Source organism: Halichoerus grypus, chromosome 15 (assembly GCF_964656455.1).
Source record: "Halichoerus grypus chromosome 15, mHalGry1.hap1.1, whole genome shotgun sequence".
Classification (NCBI taxonomy): domain Eukaryota; kingdom Metazoa; phylum Chordata; class Mammalia; order Carnivora; family Phocidae; genus Halichoerus; species Halichoerus grypus.
Window position 1 is genome coordinate 3,012,894 of NC_135726.1, and position 24,813 is coordinate 3,037,706.

The following is a 24,813-nucleotide window of genomic DNA, read 5'->3' on the forward strand; positions in this document are numbered from 1 at the left end:
CCAGCCCCCACCCCCACCGCAGGTTGTGTGGGTGCTGTAGGCTGATTCTCCAGGCTCCGGAAGGTTCTCAGCTGGGACCATTTGGTCTTTAAAAGGGGCAGGCTCCTTATCTCACGCTTCCTTCAGCCACAGGGGGAGAGTTCGCAAACCCATTTTCCCCAACGACAATCTCATGAGAAGGCTCTGTGCCCCTTCCTCCAGCTCCATCCCGATAGGCCTCTCCAGCAAATTCCCTGCAGGCAGGCAAGATTGATAGCTGCCCAGAGAGCTGGCCCCCGCCCCCACGCCTGAGCTCTGCAGAGGGGACTGGATGCTTTCACAGAGAGCTTCTCCATTTCCATAACACCCAGCGGGTGCTCTCCCTGTGTTCCAGCTACTGAGTTTAGAGCTCCCTTCGGAGACGGATTCAGGATGAAGGTGTTAGGAAGTGAAGTCGGGTATATCAGAACCCCATCCTTGCTCCTTAAATTAGCAAAACAAAACAAAACCAAAAAAAGTGAAAGGTCTTAATGCCCAGTGTTGACAGAGGCGTAGCAGGCGTTTGTGTGCACAGCTGATGGACAGTGAGTGGATTTGCAGCCTTCCCGCGCGGCGATGTGTCAGCGTGTACACAGGAGCTTAGAAGCGTGCACACCCTCTGAGCTGTAACTCCTCCATCGGGAGCTTGCTGCAGGAAATATGCAGGCAGGCCACACGATTCACGTCCAAGGATTCACATCCACATCCTCGTGCGTGAAGGTGCGTCTCCAGGAGCCGCCGATGTGCGGGTCAGGAGGGGACGGGCTGGTGGTCCAGCAAGGGGCTGGCCTCACATCCGCACTGCGTCCTGCCTGGCTTTTCTGGTCACTGGCAGAAGCATCTTCCTCATCATCTGCTACAGGATTCGATTCTTTTAATTTAAAATGTACATGTTCCCAAATAATATTTAAAGAAATGGAAATATTTTATGATAAAATGGTAATGAGAGGGACGCCTGGGTGGCTCAGTGGGTTAAGCATCTGCCTCCAGCTCAGGTCATGATCCCGGGGGCCTGGGATTGAGTCCCGCATCGGGCTCCCTGCTCAGCGGGGAGCCTGCTTCTCCCTCTGCCTGCTGCTCCCTCTGCTTGTGCTCTCACGTGCTCTCTCAAATAAATAAATAAAATATCTTTTAAAAATGGTAATGAGAAAAACAAGATCTAAAATTATATAATTCTAACTACGTTTTATATATATACATAGAGAAAGAGAGAGAGAAAATATAACTAAATGCATAAACAGCTATGTCCAATTGGCAGGGTTATGGATAATCAATAAATTATTTCTTAAATGTTTCCATTTCTTAATAAACTTTCCGTAAGAATGTTTTGATTTGTAATACACATAAGATACTTATTTTACAATAGAAAGAAACACGCTGGTTTTCAAATCCCTGCCTGTTGTGAACTATAGAGGCGTCTTGGGTTATGGCACATCACAGCATTGCGGCTACAAGATCCCCGTGGAGCTTCGACATCCCGGGGGGCATGGGCTGTGCCGAGCCCTGGAGGGCCTGCCTCGTGAGGTGGAGGAAGTGCCCGCCGTCCCCGAATCCCAGCAGGGCTCCGGGGCCGAGCAGTGGAGGGTGTTAAGCTGTTTATAATTCCAAGTGAGCAGAATTAGCAGACTTCACGCAGGTACTTGAGACACACATGCCACGTCCTCGACGACTGCCTCCTTCAAGTGAGCAAGCCTCTGATGAGCGGCGCTCTCACTGTTGAAAGATCACAGGCCCGTTGCAGGGCCTGACAAACCGCAGAGGCCCCGGAGGACAGCAGCGAGACTTCCAGGATGGTCGGCGACACAGACTGGGGGGGGGGGGGCAGGGGGAGTTTCCTGGGTGTGGGAGGACACACAGCTCAACCTCCCGAGCCGAGACCCCACTGGACTCCGCGGGCCGGACACACGACACATCTTACATGGCCTGGTCCTCACCACACCCCGCTGGTCCAGAGCATTCAGCCCATTTTACAGATTTTTTATTAAGGGAGCTCAGAAAGTTTATCTGGCTCTGTGAGAAAACATTGTTCACGCACCCATCCATTAAAAAATATACTAAAGCCGCACGCGACAGGCACTCTTCTCGACACGGGGAAAACAGTAGCCAACCAATCGACAAAACCTCTGACCTCACAGAACTTGCGTCTCTTGGCGGGGGGGTGTAAACATCAGGTACACAAACGTCGGGTCACGTTGAGTGAAAGGGAGGGCGAGGGGTACCGCGTGGAGGGGACGGGGTCTAAGCGGACACCTAGCCCTCCTGGGAACCCTGCTGGCATTTGGCCTGCACAGCTCCGTGGGTATATGATGTCATATCCTGGTTGTGACATCATGCTGCAGCTATGCAGGATGTCACCATCAGAGGAAACCAGGCAGAAGTACAGGGAATTATTATCCCAAATTATTCCTTACCAGTGCGTGCGCATCTACAGTGATCTCCAGATAAAAAGCAAAAAATTATCAACCCCCCAATAATAATAATAATAATAATAATAATAATAATAATAATAGCTCCCGTCTATCAGGTGTATGGAGAGACCGCAGAGGCTGATCACCCTTCCGCCAGAACCCCTGGGTTCAAACGTCAGCTCCACTCTGTGCCTTAGTATTTGCATCCGAAAAATGCGTCCAAGGTGGTCCCTACCTCCTTAGGTTGGCGCCCCACTTGTGCTGTTTGTTTCTTATTGTTATGACTCTGTGGAAGGTTCTGGAAGGCTCTGGGCTGGCCTTTCAGGAGCATGGGTCATCGCCTTACATAATCCCCCCACGGCCATACTTCAGAGGCAGGACTAGACCCATTTTACAGCCTGGGCGGGGCTCAGAGGGCGAGGGGGAGGCTCCTGGGCCCACAGAGAGGGGGCCCAGCCCCTGGGCTCAGAGGCTGTGGGAGTTTGGCTGGGGCTGGGGGAGGGGGCCTGGCTCTGTAGAAACCACAGCCCCACCCCCACCCACCCCCACCCAGAGCAGCACTGCGGCACCCTGTCCTCTGAGCACCACTGCGATTTCGAGATGCCCACAACTTGGTGGAGTGAGGGGCGGCGAGCCGCTCACGCTCGCAGAGGCTGGAGCTGGGTCAGAGCAGCGGAGGGTCTGCGGCACCAGCCAGCGCTCCTGCTTGCTTCCCAAGCCTGCCCCACTTGCTGTCTCCAGCCCCGAGGTTTGTCTCAGCGAAGAGAGGTTTGGTATTTCCAGAAAGGGTTCCTCTCTTCCCTGAGAACAAACAGACCCCAGCTCGTCACCATCCCAACAGGAGAAGAGATGGAGGAGGAAAGTGGCCGGGCGCTCCTGCCTCTGGAGGGTGGGGGCTCCGGGGGGGCGGCACATCTGCAGGACCACCCCATCTGAGCTCCGCTTCGGGGGGCAGCAAACGGAGGCCCTCAGAAGCAGGAGCGCCCCACGGAGAGCAGCAGAGCTGGCTGGGCCGCTGTTTTGACACCGTCTAAGAGGTTGTCTGGGGAAACAGTGACATCTTCCAGCTCCCCAGTACCAGCCTCTCTTGCCAGGACAGCTGACGGGGGGAGTTGAGCCCCTCCAGGGTCCCACCCCAGCTCTGGCACGTACTATCTGTGTGCTGCCGGGAAGTCACCCGCACCTCACTTACCCCATCTGCAAAATGGGCACAAAAGGAACCCCTGCCCCCCAGGGTTGTTGCCAGAAGGACATGAATGAGGCCGTGTGAAGCTCTCCAAGCAGTGCCTGGATTTCTAGAGGCTCTCTATATGTTAGCTCTCCTTAACGCGGCTTGCACTTTACAAGGAAGCAAGGGGGCCGACGGGACATCGGAATTACTTAGGACAGGTGACTGACACGTAGGCTCCCATTCATCAAGATTTGCTTTTTTTTCCGGAAAATTTTAAGATTTTATGGTTTTTGTTTTGTCTTAAGCTACATTTACCAAGGAAGAGAAAAAGCCACATGGGGACATGAGGGAGCTCTGTGAAAGTCCCATCCCGGGCTCAGAATCTCCTTGTTTTCCCAGTGTGGACGGCGAGGCTCCGGCGGGGAGTGGGGTGCACACGTTAGCGAGGGGAGCCCTCACTTTCCTGCAGACCTGCCCAACAAGGGGGCAGAGCAGAAGCAAGCATCTGGGAAATGATCCCCCTGCTGCGCGTCTCTGCTTCACCCAAACACACAGCCCGGGGTGCTCCGGGGATCCTTCTGGGTGCTGCAGCCCCTGGGTACCCCCCCACACACACACACAGGGTGTCTCCGGAGTGCGAATTATAGAAGCCTCACATAAGAAGTCTGCATCGGAAGGTTAGGGTCAGGGCAGTTGGTCCTGGGAGTTGGTAATAAGTACTAACGTCTCCCCAATCTCCAGGGTGGCACCAGGCATCTGTACTGTTAAAGCTTTCTAGGGGACCCTAAGGGACAGTCACCAGGCAGGGGGTTAGGAGGCCTAGGGCGGGAGCAGCAGGAGACACATTCGGGCCAGCTGATCGAGAGGCCAAATGGTGAAGGGGAGGGTGATGCAGGGTCCATCCTGCCCCTCCCCTAGCCTCTCCTCTGGGCTCCAGCCCGGCTGCTAGCAGAGCCCCCCCTTCTCCTCAACATTCATCCCTAACCCTACGGTGTTCTTCTCCCCTCCTGCCCAGCCCACCTGTCACCCCTTCCCTCAGTTCTCTTCCCCGTGTCCCAGGAAGGACACACACCCCCAGCCTTCTAGATCCTGCCTCTCCGGGCCTTCAGGCTCCCTTCACTGATGTTCAAGAGGTGTAGGGCTGCGGCAGCCATGCTGGGAAGGAAAGCTAGGCTTCCTAGTTGCTCTCATTGACCAACGGAGCAACACGTGAGGCTTTTCTAAAGCAGCATTGCTCCAACTCTGGCCTCAGTTCCCTGGGCCGCTGCCCGTCCACCCGGAGTTCAGACCACACTCTGAGCACCTCCCCGCCAGCACATTTCCAGCTGTCCCGTCCCCTCTAGCCTGACGAGGGCCCAGAAAGCTCAGCATAGGCGTTGCTGTTGGGGGCTGCCTGCCGTCCTGCTGTGAGGCTCCGTGGCCGTCGCCAGGGCCACCGTCTCCCCGGGCAGCATGCACGGGGGTCAGCAGTGTCTGCTGAGAAGGGGGCAGTGCTGTGCAGGAGCGAAGGGCAGCACCCAGGGCCACCACTCCGCAGCACCCTGTCTCAGCGGGGCTTTCGTTCCCATGCTGTTGCCCAGGGTGGCTGCACAGGAAGGAATCAGGCCTTGTCTGAGCTGAAAAGCAAACTGCTCATCTGTCTACATTGGGGAAGGGAATAAAATTTCCCGAGCAAGGGCGCTGGGAGAGATTAGGTGTTACGAAGGGAATCTGCAGGGTCTTGCGTTGCCCGAGAGGACGTGTAACTACATTTCAGGCAGATAAATCAGACGGGCTGCGGGTGGTGGGTCCCGTGTCCGATCTGTGGGTCAGGTCAATTGGTAATGAAAACAATTAAGTGAATAAAAAGATCACTTTTAGGGCGAGGGAAGAAAGACGTGATAACTCACCCACCCAAGCGCACACGTACACTGTGGCACGGGAGGGACTCAACCAGCTCTCCTAGCTCCGGCTCCGAGCTGGTTCCCGGACACCCGTTCCCATGGGCCAGGAAAGGTTAATGAGCTAGAGGGTGGTCGCTGAGACGTGCAAAGAATCTCCGCTCTGGGACAAGCCTCCGCACGTCACCAGCCCCCTCACTGCTTACAGCAGGAGAAAATGTGGCCCAGAAATGAAGACGCACCCACAGCCCCACAGACAATGGGAACAGATGCCCCATCTGCCCCTCCCGACCCTCTGCCGAGACCCCAGGCCCGGGTCCGATTTGGCGCACACACGCAGATGCGCGGCAACAGGGACGCGTACATCTCTAATGAGCGAGCAAATGTGGGGACGGGGTGGGATTTTATATCCAGTGATTTTTTTTTTTTTCATTTGAATGTAGACACATGGCATCCTATAAATAAAATAGAAAATGTAAATATTGTAAAACCCATTAGAGAGTGGTTTTAGGTTTGGTGAGAGCAGGGTCAGCTGCTGCCCTACTGCACCGTGCTGGGAAACCATCACCCCCACCCGTGGGCCTCCTCGGCTTGCCGCCCGTCACCCTTGTCACCCTTGTCACCCAGCCGGCCAGGCTGCACTCCGCCTGATGAATAAACGTGACAACATGGGCCAGTTGTCTCTTGCTGCTTATGTTGCGTTAACAGCGTTCAAGAGCTACCTAAAAACTTCCCTGCTTTCATTTTATTCCATGGGGGGAAAGGCTTTCCAAAGGAGCAGCACATCTCGGTGGTAAGAGCGCAGATCCCACGCACACCAGTTAAGCCTCGAGACGCGCCCCCCAGCCAGAGCTCCAGGACCACGTTTAAAACGCTCCTCAAAAGACATTTTCTGTTTGAGACATATTAAACAAGCTTTATTTAATAATGCTCGATTTGACTTATCCCTTTTAAATATTTGCTCCGATCAGCAACCATTTGATCCCAGCCTCATTCCTGGCTGCAGACTAATTTCTCCAGGTTATTTTTCTTTGGCGCAAGGTTGATCCCAGAGGCAGAGAAACTGCTCTCGGGTTCCCTCCTTTTCTCTACTCCGCGCTGTGGGGAAAAAGGAATAGAGCCATAAAAAGCCTGAACTGGAGGCCACTTTTATAAAGTTTATATTGCCTGTCCTCCCATCTGTCTGCTGGAAGGCAGAAAACGTCATTTAAAAGACTCTCCTAATCAGATAATTATAAGGAGAAATTTCTCCTTTTTAAGGACAGCATCAGAATATAAAAAAGTTCCCAAGGACGCGATCTTTTTGAGGCGTATTCTGCCATCTTCCTTCCCCCATTCAGGGATTTTTTAACAACTGCTTACACCAAATGCATGGTCACCCAGTAGGCGTGGAAGATTCTAGGACAGCACGGAGAAGAAGAGTCATTTAATATCTTAATTCACTATGTTTTCAAGGAGGGAATGACACTTTGATTTCTACCAACTTTGGGGACACTCCCTATAGATCTTTTGGTTATTGTTACAGCTATTGTGAAGATTTTACTATCAATGCTTAAAAAAATAAAGCCTATTCTTTTCTTTTCTTTTTTCTTTTTAGGTTTTCTCTTTGCACGGCGCCTTCGAAAACAGCCACCTTGAAGCCAGCGGCCCCGGTCGCCTCTCTAGGTCTCACGAAGCCATTCATAATGACACAGGCCTCTGATAGCTACTCGGGATACCAGCCCAGGGTAAGCGGGACAGCGCTGAGGGCAGTCCGTTATCTGAGTGGCCTCGTCGAAGGGGCTCCGCTCCCAACCGGGGAGGGGTCTTTCTCCGTGAGAGGGGCGTTTATGATGGCGGGCCAGCGCCCGGTTTATGGACCCCGGCCGGGTGGGAGGGTGCTGCCCCGCCAGCCTGCAGCCTGCGCCGGCCTGAAGTGTTTACCGCTGTGGTGATTTACACCATCCAGGTGTTCATTTGGGAAACATCTCGGCTCCAAGCTGACACGGTGATTGCCCGGGATTTGCAGACTTAGGCATTTTTTTCTGTTCCTAACAGTCCAGGACCCAGAGAGATGGTTAAAAAAAAAAAAGTACTGGCCCAAAGTGGTTCGTGTGCTGTGGTTTTCACAATGTCCCGCGTCCTGCCCCGTGCAGAAAATCACAGGCGCCAAGTCTGCCCTTCGTCAGACTGACCCCTTCTGTCGGCTCGGCTCGCTCTTCAGGCTTTCAGTAGCTACATAGATGCCGCGCCAGGCTTCCCCTCTGCTCCGTTAGCACGCCGGTGCTTTCCAAAGGGCCCCCAAGGCAGGGCTTTCCTTGGGTGAGACTTGGGGTCCTCAGGTATGGCAGACACGTCCTGGAGAGGGAGTCTGGGGTTGGTGGGGATTTGTTCTCCGTGGACCAGCCTCTGCTGGGGTGTTGACACTTGGCCGGACCCACTCGACAGAAGCTTCTCACACACCAGGACCACTTGCCTTTATTCTCGCTCACGTTCTTCACTGCAAGTGGTACTGTTGCTGTTTGTCACTGGTTTGTGCTGGGAGCTCCTAACACCTCTCCTGGGCAGCCTTGTGTCCCCTGAACACGGAATTAAAACATGCCCCAGGAAATCAAAATGGTTTTTTCATTTGCCAAAAAACACGTATTTTAAATTGTGTTTAATCATATCCGTCCCATCCCCATTTGAAGGAGCTTGGACATTTATTACATACCCATTTTTACACTTATACTGATCTTTTCTCCAGCCACTTTTGATAACTCTGATGACAAAGAAACAGCTATACTTTTGCCTCATAGAATATTCTATCTATCTATCTATCTATCTATCTATATATCTATATATATCAGGGTGAGGGTAGGTGAGGATACTGGTTAGGAAACTGAGAATGATTCTTTATCTGTGTTTTAGTTTTTGCAAATACCTTTTTTACCCATCCAGAGACTATTGGGCTGCTTTTAAGAGTTCATTTCAATTTAGCTATTTCTCTCTCTTTGACAAAATGTCTCCAAAAACCATCGTTTGCCTCCTCTCACAATCTGCAGACATAAAGCATTTGGTCAAACACAGGCGGGTAAAGAGTAAGGACCATCAGACCCAGGTTTAGCAAATGATATAACTCCTTCCGAGTCCTACGTTTAAAACAGTCTTTTCGGCCAGTGCTTTGAATACTAACAAATTCACTAAAAAAGCATTCAAACCTCCCCTGTTTGTGCTCCTTTCTCCTGGTTTATGAATACATAAACCTCCCACCATAGAAAAACATCACTGACTTGCCACACTTAAACAGGGACACGTTTTCACCAGCAATGCGACCGTTTGAAATTATCAGCCCTGGGGCAAGAAAAAAATTCCAGCAATAAAACAAAAACCTTGATTTCTAAACATCAGGCTGAAGTCCTTTCAAGTGATCATGGACTCTCGGGGAAAATCGTTTTTCTCTGTTCCCGTTCACAGCCTAATATCGAGAAGCACCATGGAAAATATGCTGCTGATTCAAAGAAAAAGATTTGAGGCTTTTGAGAAAAGTACTTTTTTTGAGAAAAAGTACTTTTTCTGTGGATTTCCTGACTGTGCATTTGTAAACCTCTATTCTGAATCTGAGTAGGAAGCCTCCACAGACACATGAAAATACATGTGACCACGGTCTATTTTAAAGAATGGCCTGAGAGGGTTTAATTTTCAGACTCAGGACACAACACCCACACCACTGTGAGCACAATTTCACTAAACTCCTGGATTCATTTATTTTAACCTCTGCTAGAGCTGCCCCAGAAAAGCAGGTGACTATTGGAAGATTTTTGTTTTTCATTCTAAATAACAAGAGGGATAAAATGAATGTCATTCTATGGAGTCTGAACATTAAAATGTAAGAGGGAGTTCGCCAGGATCTGGTAAATGGCTAAACAGATTAGTAGCCTTACTTTTTAACATATAAACATCTGAAACCCGTTTCCTGTTTAAGAAGAAGAAGAAAAAAAAAAGTCTAGGTGGATGACCTCGGGCACTTTTTTTGATTAACAAATGTGAATTGTACATCATGGTGGAAAAAAAAAATGGCGCACGCTTGGTGGTCTTTCTACAGTCTGTATATGGGAGAGAGAGAAAAAAATACAAAAATAAACGTTACCTTCTCACTTCCAGGGTGGGCAATGCCATTTCTAGAGCGGCGTCCAGGGCTCTGGCGAATGTTAAGGCTGTCACCGCGGACAGAATCCCCATGGTCTGTGTGCCTCGATAGAGTCCGAAGAAAAACATTCCCTGCATTCCTGCTGGCTGGCCCTATCTCCAGGCCCCGAGCTCGGCCCTACAGACCCGTGTCACCCCGTCAAGCGGCGTAGGACACGGCTAATCTAAACCCACGCCTTCCCCAGTCGGCCCGGCAGCTGGGCGAAAACCGGGGCCGGTGTGCTGCCTATACCCCACACGCAAAGTCGATTCTCTCCTTTCAGGATGAAGCACCAGCTGCAGTTTGTTCAGCCGGGAAGGGCTTAGAGGTTCTGGCACATTCTGACAAGATAGATTTTATAGGGTTTGTGCTAAAATTTGATATTGGAAGTTGGGATTCCAATTCCATGTCTCAAATGATAACAATAACAGCTGGGACCTTTAAGAAATGTGTGTATTCCTTCCATATAAGAATTACATAATAAAAGCTATTTATGTCAAACACCTTATAAGGGAAAGATTTAGCCCTGATGTCAATATAGCATATAATACTTTGTATATTCAGATAGGAAAAAAAAAATCCATATCAGCGCCAAATATTATTCTTGGTTTGGACTATCAGATATGTGGGGACTTTAAAAATTTAAAGTAAGCATCTCCTTGCTTTAATTTACAAATTCACTGCGTGGCACTTTTTGAGGGGGGTGGATATTATTTCTATTTTTAAAAAACCAAGTGCTAATGAATCATGATTTGTTTTTTCACGTCCTTCTGGTGAAAAGACACAAAAGAAGTGCACGACTTGATGTTGTTTGATGTGATTTTTACGATCTGCACGCATGCCATGCGAGCGCTCACCAGCCCCCCATGCGCTGATGCTTCCCTTGTTGCCTGAGAGCGGCCACGGCTTTGGGGAGTCCCTGCGGCCAGAACTTGTACAATTCTGATGAGCGAACAGGTCAGCCGCTCAGGATGAAAATGTCTCTGGGTGAAGGAGCCAGACGTGGCAGCTCGAGGCAGCCTCCGCCGGTGGACCCCAGGGGGGCTCAGGATGGCCTCCCGCTTCCCAGCAACAGCGACCACGGCCGCGACCGCTCCCACTGCCAAACCGACAGGACTGCTGCAGATGCCGGCCGCTCGGCAATGACCACGTGGCCCTGCCAGGCGGGCTTGTTAGGAAGAGCCCAGCTTCCTCCTTATCTTGTCTGCTCAGACAAAGAGCAGAACCTAATCGAGAGGAGAAGAGAACCCCAATTAGCAAAGCCCAGAGACTTCCCCCCCCGCCCCGCACCCACTTGCGGGGGTTCAGCTCCGCCCTCGCTCCTCTCCGGCTTATCGGGCCGTGTGACCGGGTTAATGAGAAGAGCCCAGCTGGGTGGTGGCAGGAACGGTCATCCGGACAGAGGCCATGGGGAAAAACGCAAACCACGGCTCCTCGGGCCCTGCTGGAACCCGCGGACACCGACTGAAACCCGGCAAAACACACGCTTGGTTTCTCCCGTTCTCAGGTCCCAGCCTGAATGGAAGCGCTCCCGAGCAAACACGACTTCGAAATGTGACTTCTCCTGAAGCCTCTCCCTTCCCTTCCCTGTCAGAAAGTTACTGCAGGCTGGGGAAGGCAGCTTCCTTTCTGCCTCCTTCCCAGCCAGCCCCTCTGTGTGCCCTCCCTGGTCTTCCTGTGAACAGCAGTGCAGAAGCCAGCGGGCACGCGCAGCCGGCCACTGGCCGACCGTCCAGAGAACCAGGCGCCAGGCAGGGCCTGGGCAGGGCGTCCCAGCACGGCGGGCATGCTCGAGGACGGACGTGCCTGTGCAGAGGTTTCGGGAAACGCGCTCTCTTGCAACAGCGGCTTTGTCCAGACTGTCTCCCCTGTCCCCAGTGACACCCATGTTCACGACCATCACCTCCAACACAAGGAAACAGCGGGAAAGGGAGAGGCGGCCGCGGTCACAAGGGAGGCTGCTCGGTCTCCAGTGATAACTACGCGGCTAACCGCCGGCCTCATGGAGGCGACGCTGGATGCGCCTTGCACTGCTGCAGACGCTCACAGGAAAGGCTCATCCGACCCCCACGACCACCCAGGAGGTAGATTCTCATTGCCTTTATTTTGTGGAGGCAGAGAGAGGTCAGCCTCTGAAGACCAGATGGGGGGACAGTGGCAAAGTCACAGGGTCAGGAGCCAAAGCCATGCCGTCTTCCAGCAGAGCTGGGATGCAGCCTCGGTGCTGTGCTATCAGGGGTAAAGCCCAGGTCACACTGCCTGGGGTCAAGCCCTAGCCCACCTGCCGGGCACGTCACTTGATCCTCTTGAGCCTCCGAATGCTCACCTGCGAAGTGGGGTGGTAATGGTCCCACCTCACAGAGTCGTTGCGGATTGCATAAAATAGGGCAGGAAAAGTGCACCTCATGTCCACAGTGCTCAGCCCCACAAACAAGCCGCCCCTCCACTCACGGAGTGGGTCACAGACCGCAAGGCTGGCTTCAGGAATCCACCTGGGAATCGGGCCATGGTCTCAAACACGGGATAGCAAAGCTGTTGGGGGCGTAGAGTGTGGTCCCCCATGTCTGCCCCCAGAAGCCCCAGCTGGCAGCAGATGGCTTCAGTGCCCCCAGGGAGGGTGGGCACAGCGCCCCAGGCCCCAGCCCTCACCGGGAGGGACCGTGCAGAGGCCCCAGGCCTGGCCTTGGTGGTCACATGACATGTCATCACAAGATGGCCCAGGAGCCCAGGCAGGCTCGCCGCCCACCCACCAGCCTTTCGGCCACCCTGGCCGCCCTCTGGTTTCTGTCGCATCTGTTTGGACGGCAGACCCCCGCGGGAGCTCTCCTTCTCCACTCTCTTCAAAGTCCACCAGCCCTCACCCTTCAAACAACGTGTTGATGGTTGCACAGAGAGCCGCAGGAACAATAAACAGCCCCGCGTCCTGAAGCCTGTCTGCTCTGGCCTTAGGGGCCTTCCCGCCCACAGAGGCTGGGCAGCATGGTGGTTGGGGGCTCGGGCGTCGGGCAGGCCAGGTTCCAGTCCCACTCCTGCCCCCTGTGAGCTGTCTTTGCTCACGCAAGTAGCTTGCCCCCTCTGGATCCCAGTTTCCCCGGCCAGAAAAGGGGAGCAGAGATGGGCAAAGAGCTGGTTGGCGCTAAGTATCAATTACTGTATTGCTATTTAAGTCAGAGTATAAAAGGAAAACACCTGAATGTGTGGAGAGCAGGAACCCATTCTTAAAAAACAGGATGCTGCCCCACCACCAGAAGGGCTAGTGGGAAGGTCAGCAGTGGTCCGGCATGGCGGTGCCCGGGTGGACCTCTGCCTCAGGAGACCTGGGTTTGTTGCCATGAACCTGCTGTGTGACCCTGGGCAATACTGCTTCTCATGTCTGGATCCGTTTCCCCCTCTGTACATGACGATCCCCACGTTTTCTCCCTACCTTCTTCCTCCAACTACCAAATAAAACCTCCCAACGGTGAAACATGACTTCAACACAAGCACAATGTTCTCAGCCACACTGGACACTTAGAGTCCCACACCCGTAGCTAAAACGATGCTGATGTTTTGCAAATATAAAAAACCTGAAAGTGGTGGGATCTTGGGTGATTCTTCTCTCTAACACATCTCTTTTTTTTTTTTTTCATTTTTTTAAGTTAAGTTTTTAATTTTAATTCCAGTATAGTTAACATGTGGTGTGATATTCGTGTCAGGTGTACAACATAGTGATTCAGCACCTCCATACATCACCCACTGCTCCTCACGACATGTATGCACCTTCACCCCCATCCCGTTTCCCCCCCGCCCCCCACCGCCTCCCCTCTGGTGACCAGCAGTGTGTTCTTCAGAGCTAAGGGTCTGCTTTTTGGGTTCTTTCTTTTTTTCTTTGTCCCTTTGTTTTGTTTCTTAAAATCCACATATGAGTGAGATCATATGGTATTTGTCTTTCTCTGACTGACTTATTTTGCTTAGCGTAACACACTCAAGCTCCATCCACATCGTTGCAAATGGCAAGCTCTCGTTCTTTTTTCTGGCTGAGTAATATTCCATTGTGTATATATAATACCATCTCTTCTTTATCCATTCATCTGTCAATGGACAGTTGGGCTGCTTGTAGATAATATTGCTATAAACACAGCGGTGCATGTATCCCTTTGAATTAGTGTTCTTATATTTTTTGGGTAAATACCCAGTAGCAAGATTGCTGGATCATAGGGTAGTCCTATTTTTAATTTTCTGAGGAGCCTCTACACTGTTTTCCAGAGTGGCTGCACCAGTTCGCATTCCTGCCAACAGTACTCAAGGGTTCTCCTTTCTCCGCATCCTCGCCAACACCTGCTATTTTCTGTGTTGTTGATTTTAGCCATTCTGACAGGTGTGAGGTGATATCTCATTGTGGTTTTGATTTGTATTTCCCTGATGATGAGTGATGTTGAGCATCTTTTCATGTGCCTGTTAGCCATCTGGATGTCTTCTTTGGAAAAATGTCTGGTCATATGCTCTGCCCACCCCCCCGCCCCCCGGCCATGGGGGCAAGTGGGGAGGGGCAGAGGGAGAGAGAGAGAGAATCTCAAGCAGACTCTGCAATGAGCACTGGGCACGCAGCCCGACACGGGGCTCAGTCCCACAACCCTGAGATCATGACCTGAGCTGAAATCAAGAGTCGGACCCTTAACCATTTGAGCCACCTGGGCGCCCCTCTTCTGCCCATTTTAATTGGATTATTTGTTTTTGGGGTATTGAGTTATATCAGTTCTTTATAGATTTTGGATATTAGCCCTTTTATCAGATTTGTCATTTGCAAATATGCTCTCCCATTCCATAGGTTGCCTTTTAGTTCTGTTGATTGTTTCCTTCACTGTGCAGAAGCTTTTTATTTTGATGTGTTCCGTAACATATCTTTGATTAAAGTCTTGTATCATCTCTTCCTAACCCCTTCTATGCATTTCTCCTGATAGGCACATAGTGATGGTGACAGGTGTAGCCGTACCCTCCCGCACAGCCCTGCAGCCCGACGTGTACCTCACCCCGTGCAGACAGTGTTCTAATGGGGGGCCACATCCCTCCCTATTGTGGGTATTTGCATGATTTCATGTTTGTGTTATGCGTTTATCTCTGTAACAGGAATATTTTACCCAGAAAGCTTTCTACCATATTTCAGTTTATTTGGGGGTGGGGTGGGATAGATAGATTTCCAGTAGTAATAAAACAGAGTGAAAGGCAACCAGCCTTTGGTGATCTCTGGTACGTTTTAATGGCACTAAGGAGCCCCCCAGGGGAACATGAAGCACCTATACCCAAGCAGCCACCCCACAGGTCAGAGCTTGGTGGAAATGGCCCCACAGTCTTTGCCTTTGAATTAAAAGAACCTGCATGAACTCAGACTTTTACTGAGAAGCAGACATGGTGAGGAAGACATTTTTTTATTTAATTTTCACAAATTCTTTGGGGGAGAATAGTTTTATAGATGAGATTAGTATTAAGAGAATTATTTACAGAGACTATGGAGAAACCATTTCTGCTGATTAAGGACATATCTAAATGAAACAGAGAAAAATGAAAAACCTAAACTGCCATGCCAATATAAGAACAGACAGTCCCTGAAAGGTATCTTCTCTTAAGACCCACATCCATAAATGGTGGAGGGAGGTGGGTGGAGCCAAACCACAGGAAATCAGGGCTGCAAGGCCCTTCTATGCAATATGCACACTATTCCCTGGGGCCTGGCTAAACTGCAGGTTCAGGTTCAGCAGGTCTGGGTGGGGCTGAGATTGTCCATCTTTAACCAGCACCCGGGGATGCCCGAAGTCACTGGTCCCTGAACCACTCAGTGGCCATTGATTTTACCTACTTGGTGGGAGTGGCTTCCCAAGCACCTTGATCTGGAGCAAGAGTTCTCAACTTGGACTAGACTTTAGAATCACCAGGGGAGATTTTTAAAAACTCCAGTGCCTAGGCTGCCACCCCAGACTAATTAAACCAGAACCCTCATGCATGGGGCCCTGGCGGGTGAGGATGTTTTCAAAGCTCCCAGGTTCTCTGATGTGCAGCTGCTGTAGGTGCTTCCTTCGTCTGGGCTGGGTAGGAGAGCCAGGAAGACTGATCCCCACTGTTTGGGGTCCCAGAAGTTCATAGGAAGGGTGCAGGCCATGGTGATTGCCCAGAGTGGAGCATTAAGGAATTTGATGTTTTTCTGAACACACTGAGGGTGGAAGTCAGAACAAAGGCCATCCCCAGGGCAAATTATAGGCTGAGAAGGGGCAGGGCTAATGGGGGAACCCCAGGTACTGGGGATATTAAATATCTCTACTGAGGTGAGCACATATGTAAAACTCACCAAGCTATAAATGTAAGATTTCTGCACTCTGTATATCTGGATATAAGTTAAACTTGAAGAAAAAATGTTAAAAGCCAAGGAAGATAAACATATGTAACAAGTGAGATGGCTGAAAAAGCATAGAAGCCCAGAAACAGAAAGAACCTCTGAATATTAACAAGAAAATGACAAGCCAATAGAAGGGAAAATGGGGAACTGTATGACCAAAAAATTGGAAAAATCAGAGGAGCAGTTAACAAAAGATGAACCAATGAAGCAAATCACATTAAATATGCTTACTATAAAATATAATCACAACCATCAGCTCTTTGCTGGATTTCCTTATATTTTTATCATGGTTTAGTATTGCTTTTATGTTGAATTTCATACAAGCGTAGGGGCAGCCTCATAATCTTTTCAGGGCTTATCTCAATTGGCCCTGGGCTGGATTAAATGTTAACATTGACCAGCTGATATCTGAGGACCTGGAGGGAATATTTCTTCTGATGACACAAACTCTCAGAGGTTTTAAGCAAGGAGAACCCATGAAGTAGCCAGGGATGGATTAAGCCGAAGCCCTAAACAAGGCTGACCAAGATAGAACTAAAAATAAAACCAAAACTAAACTGTAAAATCAAAATTACATCAAAGGTTTTCTTCCTCTCTTTGATGTATTGAAAATCAAATCCTTTTTTTAAAACTATTTTTTTTTTTTTTTTTTTTGGAGGAGGGAATCCAGGGAGGGGCATGTTTTTCCAGGTGAGCTAAGCACAGGTGGTGACAGGGAAGCCGGTTTGAGACATGAAGGCGTCGGGCACGGCTTACCTCTACAGCGCCAGACCCTCCACAACGTGTGCCTGCCACGAAAGAGGCTTGGAGGGAAGATGGATGTTGGGTGCGGGACGGTAGGTCTCTAGGAACTCTCCCAGGAGAAGCAGGTGCAGCTCCAGGGGCCTGGCAGCCCAGAAGCCAGAGGGCAAAGAACCCACCGTGGCTCAGAGAAGGGCATCAACAGCGGTCCGAACCTTATGGCCCAGGCATACCTAGAAAGCTCCCCCCTGACCCTGCCTCTCCCTGAATGTTGCCCCTGGAAACAAGTCTCACTCATTCGCAAAGAGATGTGATTTGTAAAATGCCTTCCCCAGGAGGGATGGAAAGGCAGGGACAGAAGCTTGTACCAAGGTGTGGGTGATTACCTGCAGGCCCCTTCCCAAAGCCGGAACGGGACGTGAGAGCTCTGAGGCAGGAGAGGGGCGAGAAGGAGGACCCTCCAAAGCAGGAAGAGTGGGCCCCAAGCCAAATCACTGCCCACTTTGAATCTGTAGCCCTTCAAGCGAGCACAGAGTAAACTCTAGGTCAGCCTTGCTGTCATTATTATCATAGAAGAAGTCAGTGAAGTTGTGCACCCTTACACATCTGGAGTCCCTTTTAGCTGGGTGCTGAGGGAGTGTCGGCCGATTCTGCATGTCTCCTAAGGCCGTTGCTGCCAAAGTGGAGACACAAACAGTCAACACAGGTCCTGTGGAGGGTGAGCCCAGACCTGAGGGGAGACTGTGAAGGGGGAGGCAGCCCCTCATCCAGACAGTATGTACTCTCGGGCTGCCCAGGACTCAGAATGGCTGTCCTCAGCTGTGGGATCCCCTTAGCCAGGCCCCTTCCTCTCCCCCGTGCCCCTCCCCCGGGGTGCTGCCGCGGCTGAGCCTGTCCACTCCACATACACCCTCCAGGACTGGGGACATAACCATAGGCGGGTCTGGGGGCCCACTGGACATATCTGAGCTAAAACCCCACTGTTCCCCTGACCTCCTGGGACTGGTGGGCCCCCGTGATGTCGTGGCCTCCCGGATTAATGTCAGTTCAGGGCCAGTGTCCAGGGATCTGCCAGAAGACTGAGTGCAGTCATCGTGGTCAACAGCTGTGCGTCCCCTGTCCACCCTGCTCCTCTGAGCCACTCTCATTCAGCAGCCAGGGTGACCTTTCACTCCCCGAGGTCAGCATTTCATCCTTTTGCCTAAAAGGATGAAGAGATGGAAGTGTCCTCTACTCTTTCAAACCTGGACACTTCTGAGCATAAGTGGGACAACAGGCACCACGGGGGACGGACACAGTAGAGCGTGTGGCCACCCATCCCCATGGAGTGCAGCCGGAACCATCCGCGTGACTGACAGCACTCCCGTTGTTGGATCTTGGTCCCACGGCAGTCTCCCCCTGTCTCCATGGCCCCACAGCGGTCTCATCCTGTCTGCGTGGCCCCAGAGTGGTCTCATCCTGTCTGCGTGGCCCCACAGCGGTCTCGTCTGGTCTGCGTGGCCCCACAGCAGTCTCCCCCTGTCTCCGTGGCCCCACAGCAGTCTCCCCCTGTCTCCGTGGCCCCACAGCAGTCTCGCCCTATCTCCGTGGCCCCACAGCGGTCTCGCCCTATCTCCATGGCCCAGCCAAGCAGGCCTGCCTCAGTTTACCATGTCTCTGAGCCACTGCACATGCAGATCCCTCCTCACCTGCCTTCCCTTCTTGTCTGGCTGCCTCTGAGCCTGAGAGTAGCTCGGGCCTCTCTACAGGGATGTCCCCTTCTTGTCGCCCTCACCACACTTTGGTCAGTCGTTTCTGCTGGATGGCGAGGACAGGGCCACCCCATAGCTTGTCCGTGCTGGAGCCTGCCATGGGCATCCAGCAGACGACCATAGATACTTGCTGAATGAGTGAAGAAAGCCAGGTGCCTCCTACAGAAGAGGAAGAGTAGCTACCGGTCCACCGGGAGTCTCGGCAAGCCGACGCAGCTCGAGGCTTTCCCGAGCTGACATTTCCTGATTTGAAAGACAGCCATCCAGTGGAGAAAAATGAAAAGTCTAGAACCATGTGCACAGCTCGTAAGTTTTCCCAGATGTGAGCAGCCCAGGATTCTTTCCACACACAGTCCCACGGCCTCCACGAAAGGGGGGAGTGTGGAGAAGAAAAGACTGAGTCTGGGGCCAGGTCTCTGTGGACAAAGCACAGAAGTGGGAATCGGCAAAAAGCACCTGGAGGAACAGCTGGGCCGCCATAGCTCGTCTACATGGCGCCTTTGGGAGAATGATCAGGGTGACACCACCCTCGGGGCAGACCAAGCCCGGCTCAGGGTGAGTGTGGGGGGTGGGATGGCCAGCCCCACTGATCCCCTCGGCTGAGGGCAGAGGCGCAGGGAGCAGACCGCACAGCTGCTCACGGCAGCCGTGGAAGGTGCAACAGAAAGCATCCGGCCCAGTGGAGCCCTTGCTCTGAGTCAGGGGTTGGCACAGAGCCCCCTTCTCCCCTTTCCTACCCTGAGCCCGAGTTTCTGGAACCCAACTACGGTGGTCCCCTGCGGAACGGCAGCCCTTGGGGCCACTGCTCTAACACTGGGAACAGTGGCTGCGCCTCACGGCCCTATGTCATACCAATGCTATTTCCTTTTATTATAAATAGGAATTTCACTCAAAGGGGTACAGCCTAATACCCCCTCGGCTGCTTTGTACTTTAATCAGAGCTTTCCTGCTGAAAATGTTTATCTTCCAGCAAAGAGGTGCTAATTTTATCTTGCAAAAGTGGGTATCTGCTTACGTCCCTTCTACCTTAGAGAAAGATAACCAAAAGCGCATTATGTCATCTAAATACAGCATCCTTGGAGATCAAAAGGCATAATGTATACATCTGCCAAAGTTGATGGAGCGGCCATTGGTGGGCTCTTCCGGCCCGGTTGTATGCGCTTCATTGATAGGCACCCTGTGCATTTCTATGAAAGAAACTCCCAAGCGCTCTGTTTGTGCCAGTTGATTTCGGTGATATTGGGAGGTTTTGAAATGAGAATCCAAAATAGATGTGCCCTTCTCACCCTGTGTGTAAGCCCTCGCCACAGGAAATGGCACAGGTTCAAGTTTTCGTAATGGAAGCACCGTGGGACTAGATAAGGCGTATGTCCCTGACAGTGACATTTCAATGTTTAAAATATAGTCAGAATGATCCATAGACAAATACCACCTGAGCGTATTTGTCTCTTGAAGCGAGTCCTGCTTCTGGTTCTAGTTCAGTGTCCCTCACTTTCTTGGATCCCATTTTATTGTGAGCGTGCACATGCCAACACACACGCACACACACAGGCGCACACACACACACACACACACACGCACGCACGCTTGAAATAAATGTCCACAAAAGTAGACATACTCTTACGGTAGGCTTGGGACCCTGATGTTTTTCTGTCCCAGTCTCACTGGACATCTTGTCCTTTGCTTCTCAAAGTGTGATCCCTGGACCACCAGCATCAGCAGCATCATCAACACAAAACAAGGGCCCTTCCGGGGCTACACAATGACAGTAGCATCGTCAAGAAGGACAAGCTCCCGGTCTGTGCGCACAGATTGTCGAGAAGCACCGGTCCCGTCTGTTTCCATTTTGAAGCTTTGTATCTTTTTGTAATTTGCTTGCTACTCTCTAAATGGGCTAACCACTCATCTGTGATCCATGAGCCAGGGTTTGCCTAACCTACTTGGGGACCTAGAGCCAGGATTCTTAGGGCTTCAGGTGGCCCTGTTGGGAGAAGAAATTGCTGTCTACCTACAACTCTGCCCTTGGGAGATGCCCCAGATAGGTCTTCAATACGCTCAGAAAGATGAAGACGTATGGTTACCGCTTGATGTAATGGTGCTGCATAATAACCAACCACAAAACCTCAGTGTCCTAAGGACAGTATGTATGTTGCTCATGTATCTGGGGTGAGCTGGGGGTCAGCTCTGCTGATCTGGGCTGGGTTTGCTCACATTTCTGGGATTGGTGGGCTGTGGCTGATCTGGGCTGGCCACAGCCAGGCCAAATGGGAAGTCAACTCAGCAGCATCGTTTCTGATGTCTAGCGGGCCCACTCAGGCACGTCCTCATGGCATGGCAAAGGCGCGGGAGCACACATCCCCGAGCAGGAGCCCGTATGGAGCCCCTACCTTCCCCACGCTGGCTAATGCCCCACTGGCCAAAGCAAGTCATGTGGATGAGGCTCCAGGGGTGGAGCATGCCGCCCAGCCCACAGTGGGAGAGCCCTTCCTGGTCACACCCAAAGGCATGGGTATAGGGAGGAGTGAACAACTGGGACCACAGTCTACCACCTTAGGCATGTGACCCTCTTGGAGACTCACATGGCTCCCCCATAGTTGGAAGACCGTTCTCTACCTCATAGTACTGGTGAGAGGCTGGAGCAGTGTAGTGCCTGCATGAGGGACATGCTCCAAAAATGGCAGCCCTTACTTTAATGACAGTACCAACCAATGATGATGATGGCGGGTCTCATATTCCAGCCCCAGGGGCCTGACTCTCCCCATTCTTCGTCTCCACAGAGAACATATAAATCTATATTCTGTATTTGGGGGTGGAGGGAGTTGGGGTGTGTGTCTGTGTGTGTGTGTAGCCAGATTACCCAACTCTTGCTTTAGTGAAGCTCATAATGAGGTTGAGGCTCAAGCAAACCTTGATTGCATTATGCTGACACATTTTCCCAATAATAACCACATTCAGAGCTCTTGCCCAACACCCAGCTATGATACTGCAACCGCCCTGGAAAGATCTCAACTCTCGCTACACCTCCCACAAAGATTAAAATGCGGCCATTATTTTAAGAGCCCAGTAGGCATTTCCATTAGCCTGAGGGTAACATGAATACACATTTTTCTGCTTTGGGACAGATTTTTTGAAATGAATCTTACTGAGGCAAAATTTATTTACAATAAAATGCATCCATTTCAAATTTTGATGAATGTATACACAATGCAACCATAACCCCAATGAAGATATAGTTTATTTCGTTCATTTATAGCACCACAGAAATTCCCATTGCCCCTCCCAATCAATCCTCCTACTCCAAGCAACCACTCATCTGATGTCTACAGCTATAGATTAGTTCAGCCTGTTCTAGAACTTCATTTAAATGGAATTGTGCCGTATGTACTCTTCTGTGTCTCACTTCCTCCACACAGAATAATATTTTAAGCTTCATCAGTATTGTTTCATGTATCAGAAACTTGCTCGTTTTAATTGCTGAGTATTGCTCAGCATACGGATTTATCACAGTTTGTCCATTAACCCATTGACGGACTTTAGGGTTTTATGCAGCTTTGGACCCTGTCAGTAAAACTGCTCTGATCATTTGCATGCTAACCCTTTTGTGAGCATATGTTTTAATTTCTCTCACTTTGTTAGAAATTGCCAAGCTGCCTTTCCAAGTGGCTGTCCATTTTATACACCCACCAACAATATGCGAGAGTTCCAGTTGCTCCTTATCCTCATCAACACTTGGTAGTGTTACTCTTTTTAATTTTAGCCATTCTGGTGAGCATGTAATGTTGCCACACTACAGTTTTAAGTGGTATTTTTCCTAAAAACTAAGGAATGTTGAGCATCTTGTGAGTCCATTAGACATTCTCCTTCTTTGTGAAGGGTCTTGGTCATTTGTAAAATTGGGTTGATTATAGAGTTCTTACATATTCTGGATACAAGCCAATATCTAAGTATATGTATTATAACTATTTTCTTCCTTCCTGATGCTTGCTTTTTCATTTTTAATAGTATTTTTTGGTTTTGAATTTCAATTTATCAATTTTTTTATTAGTTTGTTTTCTCTCATGTCTAAGAAATCTTCGCCTGTCCCAAGTTTGTGAAGGTTAGAAGCTTCGTAGTTTTAGCTCTTGCATTTAGATCTTTGATACATTTTAAGTCGATGTTTGTATATGCTGTGAGGTAGGGATTGGGGTTCTTTTTTTTTTTTTCCCCATTTGACTTTCCAGTTGCTTTTCACTAGGTCGAGAAAATTCTCTCCTGAGTCTTGAGTTGTGTCAAATGCTGACACAATTGGCTGAGTCTTGAATTGTGTCAAATGCTTTTTCTGCACCATATCACACACTGAAATACTAACAAACATGAACTGCAGAAATAGGTAATAATCACCAGGACTATGTAATTGGGAATGGAAAAAGGACTCATTCCTTTGGGTGGCTTTATTGCCCTAACAGCTAAAGGTATGTGACAGAGAGTGTCAGTTGGTAGTCCAGCAGCCATTTGCAAATCTCTTTTCCTTATCTCCCCAGACAACCACTTTTTCAGCCTGTCTTATAGCTAGCAGTGAACAGATGACCCAGTTTGACCAATGAGCCATAAAAGAAAGTATATTATAAGACTCCTGGAAAAGAGTTTTTCTCCCTGAGAAAAGGTGTGAGGTTGCGTCTGCATCTACCTGCCTTTGGAAGCAATCGTACAATGATATGATGTCTAAATAAATATCTGCCACCTGTGACTATGCTAGAAGGTCAGGAGAACTTCAGAGATGCTAGCCAGAGTCCTGAGATCACTAGGAAATTCATTCCGCCATAGGATGGAGAACCCCAGACTTCTTATTTGGGGAGATAATTTATTTCTTTATTAGATGTGCCATATCAGTTGGATTTTAATATTTATAAACCGTATAGGCTTCTCCCCCAACCCCTAAGCCTCAGTCCAGTCCAGAATGAACCTTCTCTAGAACAAATCAGCTAAGCATTTTCATTACCAATTCTTTCCAAATGTGAGAATCAGAGAAGAGACTGATTCTACAAGGTACAAGCAGGGCCTGTAGAGCATAGTGGAAAGACTGCTCATCCAGGAAGCTATAAGCCTGTTATGCTGCTAGCCTCCTCAGCATTTCTAGGCTTCCTTCATTTTCTTAGTGTCCCATGCTCCTCCTGTTAGAGACTTCCCTCTGCCTCAAATGGTCCCTTCTACCTCCACCCTGGTACTACTCATTCTTCAGGTCTCAGCTTAAAGATTACTTCCTTAGAGAGTACTTCCAGATCCCCCAGGATCCTCTCTCCTAGAATCCTGAATTTTTCCTCATAACAACGATCCCAGTTGAAATTAAGTACATGATTTGCTGTAACCCATCTCCTCCACTGAAATGCAAGCTCCCTGAGGCTGTGGATCTGATCTGCTTGTTGGTGCCCTAGTATGGTGCCTAGCACATCAGAAATCTTAAACATGTATCTTTAATTGGTTGAACGATGGATGGATGGAGGGGTAGATGGATGGATTAATGGATGGATGGATGGATGGATGGATGGATGGATTGAATTGCATTACCACCACCTTGCTGCATGAACTTAGGCAAGTCACTTCCCTTCTAGGCTGTAGTTTTCTCATCTGTCTTATAAGGAGTTTGAACTCAGTGGATTGTAACAGTCCATCCACTGCCAACTCTTTGTCAAATTCAATCCAGATGCTCAGATGTGGCTTTGCTTTTAAAATTGGCCCTCCCCCCATCTATCCATTTACTTTCTACCAGTGCCGGTGACCCTGCAATTGTTCCAGATGCTCATTCCAAAGAAACATCCCATGGAGGACAGCTGGAGCTGGTCGTCTTGACTACTCCAAGATGCCGGGTGCAGTGGTTTACAGACATGGGAAGGCTGCAGTGTCTGCTGGTTTCTCCATGATGCCAAGTCCCTAGTCCCCTTGTTCTGTGATGGGAAGGCAGAATTTTTGGTGGGTTGGTAGTAATTGTCAGAGGAGGCTGTACCTATTTGCCTGCATTCCAGAACATCTGTTCATCATCACTCACATGGTGGATAAGAAAAGCCCTCTTTGCAGATTAAAGATCTCAACCAGTGCAATTTCCTGCAATGCCTATAATGGGCTTTTACATCTGCATAGCGGGTGCTGCCGGGGATTAATCCTGAGCACCTGGCTGCACATGGAAAGCTGTTCTAGAATCCATAGCATGCACATTGTGTATTAAACCCACAGCATACACACTCATCATAACCCCCAGTGGGAACAAAAGCTAAGATAAGTTCCATCACATTTACTTTTTCCTTTTTGTCCATGTCCTCAGGGGAGAGTCACTGGCTCCTTTGCCACCCCCTCCAA